Here is a 6000-nt window from a genome sequence, read left to right on the forward strand (position 1 = left end):
ATCAAGAGATAATAATCTCTTGTATCCATACAATACCCACAGGACTGGTAATGAGATTATTCAAACTTATCAGGTTAAAGTTGTTATCGTGATCTTACAGCAAATTCTCGCAAGTAATTTACAACGAAACGTGTAGCAGTTAGAGGTGAGAAATAACGATCAGATCTTGGGAGTTATCGGTTTAAAGAAAACGAAACAACTGTATTCACTCTCGCACCTTGAAAGGAAGTGCATCAGCCAATAACGTTTGTAAAACTTCTGCTTGAGGAAACGTTTTCTGCTGAGTGAGTACCTTTATTTGCATAACTTTGTTGAAGCTTTTTGTTTTAAAAGTATCGAGCACGCTATTGTTTGGCGAACGAGATATCGATAACTCTTCTGCCTTGTAGCCTCATTCTTCGCAGCAAGTAGCAGTACACTCTACTTCAAACGACGGAAAGTTAGTTGGTTCCGGGCGATACAGTGGCATCAAGATCTTGAGCTCAGTCTTTTCGAACTTAAAAATCTAAAAATATGAAAACTTGTGATATAGAGCTACTGGTGGCTCTTTTAATTTGGGAGATTGTTTTCACAATGACAGCGGATCTCGAGATTACCAGGAGGAAAGGGAGAGATTCATTCAAAATTCGTTCATCGTTATGCAGTGAGAGGTTCAACTGCAAGAGATTCAACGCTGGAGGCAAAAGTAATGGCACCTGTTTCTACCCCCAAAACTATCCGACATTTGTTTTTCACAACAAGACTTGGGGTTGCCGGGAGAACGAGAAAGTTCGTACTTTACTAGGTGAGTAAGATGCCGCGAAATTTGTAAAATATCATACTGAAAAATTTCATTTTCATCTCAAGGTAAACACTGGAATAAATGTTTGTTTGTATAGTATTAAATATATTAATCAGTAGTTTCACTAGCAACCTTTGTGGCTTCCCTTGGTGTTGATGTATGGGATCTAATGAAAATGGGTTCCCACTCCACCGATGAGCAATCTCGTGATCAGTGGGTAAAAAAGGAACAAAGCGTATGCAAGGGTGGGAATGAGTGTGTAAAATGAACATAAAAGTTAGGTGTTAAAATTGAGGGAGCGACTTCTGTAACAAAAGCACGCTCTTAAACTCAATTTAAAATTGTAAAAAATATATGTCATATACTATTAAAATAAAAAATAACATCAAAATAAAATAAAATAAAATGAAGTTAAAATATTATATAAGAGTAACTATTAGAAAGAGGGGGCGAAGCACGTAAGGTTTAGGGTTAAATTGCTAATGTTATATTAGAGGTTTGGTTATAATTAGGGTTAGAACTATATTAGGGTTAGGGTTAGTGTTAGTTAGGGTTTAGGGTTAGGGTTAGATTAGGTTTGGGGTTAGGGTTAGATTAGGTTAGGGTTTAGGGTTAGGGCTAGATTAGGGTTGGGTTAGGGTTAGGGTTTGGGTGGGGTAGGGGTTAGTAATAGGTAAGGGTTTGCTTAGGGTTTGTGGAATGGGGTCTCTGTTTTTGAATGTAGGAAGGGAGACGGGGTTATTGAATAGGATAGGAAAAAAGGATCATTTATAGAAATAAAGTATTTTCCCTTTACAATTATTTTTATGGACAGGTGACTGTAGGAATGGGAAGGATATAGGTAGAAGAAGAGCAGTGTTGCTTCCTATTACCTTCTGGATAAGTGGTTGCAGGGGGTGTGATGAAGGACTGGGTTAGGCATTTTAAATTATAGATGACATATAAAGAGAACGTGAGCTAGTTAACACTTTTCCTGCGAGTTTATGGTGAGGGCTTATGTTAAAATGTTTTGGGGTGGGGTGGGCTAAGGGTCCAGGTTTATATTTGTTTTTAGCGTTGAATAAAAACAATAAAGGTAAGTAATATGGAACTTTGTGTAATAAGAAGGATCTGTAAAGAGCTGATAAAATACATATATTAACAGAAGACTTTTATATATTATAGTATAAGGATTTAGATCGAGGAGTGGTGAAAAAAGATGTGAAGTGTCTATGAAAGTTGTTCAAAGATGGAGAGAAATGGAAATCAAGTGACCGGGGGAGGAGAGAAGGATGCATCGGCACCAAGGCTCCTTATGGTTGTGAGTCGTCAGGGGCAAAGCACAACCGAGCGAAGATGTTTCTAACCTGGTACAAGGTCAATGCCCGACATCCTAGTGGCGAGTCCTTGTTAAACAAAGCGAGAAAAACTACACAATTATAGTGAGAGATTATAAAGTCATTGGAACCTATTCCGAAGGAAAAAAAAATAATATAGAGGGAAGTAAATATGTATATTAAATAAAGAAAATTTCAGATATAATAGAGGAGAAATCGTATGTAAAGAAATTAAAAAAAAAAAATTTTTTTCCGAGAGTGCGGAGGAGAATGCAATGCTCATGTAGAGAAAAAAAAAATGCGGTGCTAATACAGAAGAGAATACTTATGGAAATTAGAAGAAAGATAATTAAATTAATAAAAACAAAAAACAAAAACAAAAATAATAATAGTCTCAAGTGTGCGTACACCGAGCGGAAGTGTCACGAAACGGGAACCAGAACCAAAAGGGGAGGTGTGTGCCATTATTTATATGAAGAAAACAAAGATAGATACCTTAAGAAATATGAGAGGGAGCTGCCTTGTCCTTAATATCCAAAGGAAAAAAAAATTATATATATTTCTAACGAAAAACGATTTTCGCTACCTGCTCCGTGTCGCGAAATAGCGGAGTTGAAAGATCTTAATCTGGGACGGTCACGTCAGAATGGCGTGATCGTATTGCGTGAGTCTTATGACGTACAGATAACGCGCGATTGCTCTTGGGAAATTAATGAAGATGTTTAATCGATCTTCGTCGTAAAAGGGATTTTGGCCCGCGAGATGTCTAGAAGATGAATTATTTCTAGAGATAAAGGAGATAACTACGTGTGTGAGCAGAAGGAATTGAATGGAGACGTCGATGTAAGGTTATCGGACGTTGTTGGAAGAGGGCGAGGACCCATTGTTGAGATCTTTCGTTCTAACCTGGCTGTGGAAAGTGATTAACTGTTGGGATGCATCGATCCACCCTCGCTGTGAATGGTTCGCCGAAAAGTATGGTGTCGAACGGTGAGTTAAATAAATTAAAGATGGGAAAGAGAACAATTATTGTATTGATTTGTTTAAGTAGAGAATAGCTAGAGTAGATATATATAATCTATTAATGTAGACAATAGCTAGAGTAGATGTGAAACAATAAATAAAGCATAGTTAGGTGGATTAAGTTGTTCTGCGCACTTTTACAATATAAAACAGATGTTATTAACAAAAAGACAGTTTTTATGGAGATAGAGCGGAGAAAGCCCCGTAAAAAGGAAAGGCTATATAGACACTTCACATCTTCTTTCACCACTCCTCGATCCAACTCCTTATACTATAATATATAAAAGTCTTCTCTTAATATACGTATTTTATTAGCTCTTTACAGATCCTTCTTAATACACAAAGTACCATATTATTTACCTTTATTGATTTTATTCAACCCTTAAAACAAATATAACCCTGGGCCCTTAGCCAACCCCACCCCAAAAACATTTTAACATAACCCCTCACCATAAACTCGCAGGAAAAGTGTTAACTAGCTCACGTTCTCTTTATATGTCATCTATAATTTGAAATGCATAAAAAAGTTCTTCATCACATCCCCTGCAACCACTTATCAAGAGGGTAATGGGAATCAACACTACTACTTTTCTACTAATATCCTTCCCATTCCTGCAGTCAGCTATCCATAAAAAAAATTGTAAAAGAAAAATACTTTATTTTTATCAATAATCCTTTTTCCTATCCTATTCAATAACCCCGTTTCCCTTCCTGCAGTCAAAAACAAAGACCCATTCCACAAACCCTAAGCAAACCCTTACCTATTACTAACCTTTATCCCAACCAAACCCTAACCCTAACCCAACCCTAATCTAGCACTAACCCTAACCCCAAACCTAATCTAACCCTAACCCTAACCACAACTAACACTAACCCTAACCCTAATATAGCTCTAACCCTAAACTATAACCAAACTTCTAATATAACATTAGCAATCTAACCCCAAACCCTAAATGCTTCGCCCTCTCATTCTAATAGTTACTCTTATATAATATTTTAACTTCATTTTATTTTATTTTACTTTGATGTTATTTTTTATCTTAATAGTAAATAACATATATTTTTTACAACATATATTTTTTACAATTTTAAATTGAGTTTAGGAGTGTGCTGTTGTTACAGAAGTCGCTCCCTCAATTTTAACACCTAACTTTTATGTTCATTTTACACACTCATCCCCACCCTTGCATACGCTTTGTTCCTTTTTACCCACTGATCACGAGATTGCTCATCGGTGGAGTGGGAACCCATTTTCATGGGCTCCCATACATCAACACCAAGGGAAGCCACAAAGGTTGCTAGTGAAACTACTGATTAATATATTTAAAAGTATACAAACGAATAAACGTTTGCAAGGGCTTTCGGACTAGGTTTACACCAGAGGAGATTTTTCCGAATTCGCAAATGCTTCTGTTTTAATCAATTTTGGAGTATTATTAATAATAAAAGTCTTTATTAGGCACTCTAAACGAAAAACGTGTTTAGTTACAATGATATGAACTCAGCAAGTATAAAACTAATTAACTAACTAAATTACTAACTGACTGAGTAATAAGAGATCTAGAACAAACATCTATTAACAAAAGTCCTCTTGAAACGTTCGGTTCTGACAAGCGGGCGAATATAATTATGGCGCCTCTTACGTAGCGTAACTATTCGTCGCTCTGGTGGCAAAAGGTCATCTAAAGCTGTTGTAAAATCGCTGTCAGTGATCCTGGCCCACAACTTCTTATCTTTTAGAGTAATAATATTTTCAATCGAAAAAAGCTCTTTACAGTAACCAAACTTAAAAGCTCTCATGAACAGCCTGTCTATGCGACTCAGATACTTATGATAATACGCGCAGCCCATATTTCTACAGCATATGTAAATATAGATAGAATAAGACTGATAAAAAGAAGATGAAGATGATCCGACGGCAGTCCATAGAATTTACAAACACGTAAGATGTACAGACGACTACTGGCTTTCGATGTAATATTATCAAAATGTAAATCCCAGTTACACGGATCAGATTGAAAAGTTACACCCAACAACTTCAGACATGGTTTACGATCTATAGAAACCAGAGGAGCAGGTAAAGCCTTAGTGGATTTGCCTCTAAGAGGCATCTCCCACGTTTTCTTGAAGTTTAGTTGCATACAGATTCGTAGGCGTTTATGCTGAGAGGATATTCGGATTACTGACCGTTTAAACACAACGACAACTCCTGGAGCATTCGAAATGGAATGGTTACCAAGCCCAGTGTTGTTTCGTCGTTCGATCGACAAAATGAAAATGCTTCCCCAAAAAAGGCTAGAGTAGATCTAGATGCCACTGAGACAAATTTGAGCTGGACAGATGCAAAGCCATCTCCATGGTCGGCGATTAAGTGTGGCTGACGTTAAACTTCCTTGCAATAATAATTTGCGTTTCCTCAGAAATACTGCGGTAAACATGATAAAATTTATCGCCTGAACCTGCAAAAAGATTAGGCAACCGGAGACCGCCAGCAATGCTAGCACCAGATCCTCCATTTTGGTTTCACCGCAAACTCAAAAGATTGCAGGCGGAAATAATATCCCGATTCGAGAAAAAAAGCGGTTACACGACAAAACTTTTCGGATTCAAAAGTTGTCGGATTCAAAGTTCCCACTTTAAATTCCGGATTCAAAATCTCCGGAGACACGACCAAACCGCAGAGTTTTTATTTCGGATTCGTCCACTTTCGTGTAAACGGCAAAATAAATCCGTTACTAAAACGTTTCGGATTCATCACGAATCCGAAACAATTTCCTCTAGTGTAAACCTAGTCTCGGTATGGCCTGCGTTATGGAGTTATGCATAAATTATGCAGAATAATTTTTAAAACCTCACTGCAAAGAAACGTGCCCTTAAGAG

The 6000-nt window shown here is 37.1% G+C and overlaps 1 pseudogene across 1 annotated transcript in view; it reads left to right on the forward strand.

Moving 5' to 3' along the window:
• The first annotated feature begins 238 nt into the window (after positions 1-238).
• Positions 239-6000, forward strand: part of LOC111340981 (uncharacterized) — a 13607-nt pseudogene continuing 7845 nt past the window's right edge. The window contains exon 1 of the transcript XR_016001953.1: positions 239-784. The product of XR_016001953.1 is annotated as an uncharacterized LOC111340981 (transcript). The remainder of the gene's footprint in view (positions 785-6000) is intronic.

Source organism: Stylophora pistillata, chromosome 5 (assembly GCF_964205215.1).
Source record: "Stylophora pistillata chromosome 5, jaStyPist1.2, whole genome shotgun sequence".
Taxonomy (NCBI): domain Eukaryota; kingdom Metazoa; phylum Cnidaria; class Anthozoa; order Scleractinia; family Pocilloporidae; genus Stylophora; species Stylophora pistillata.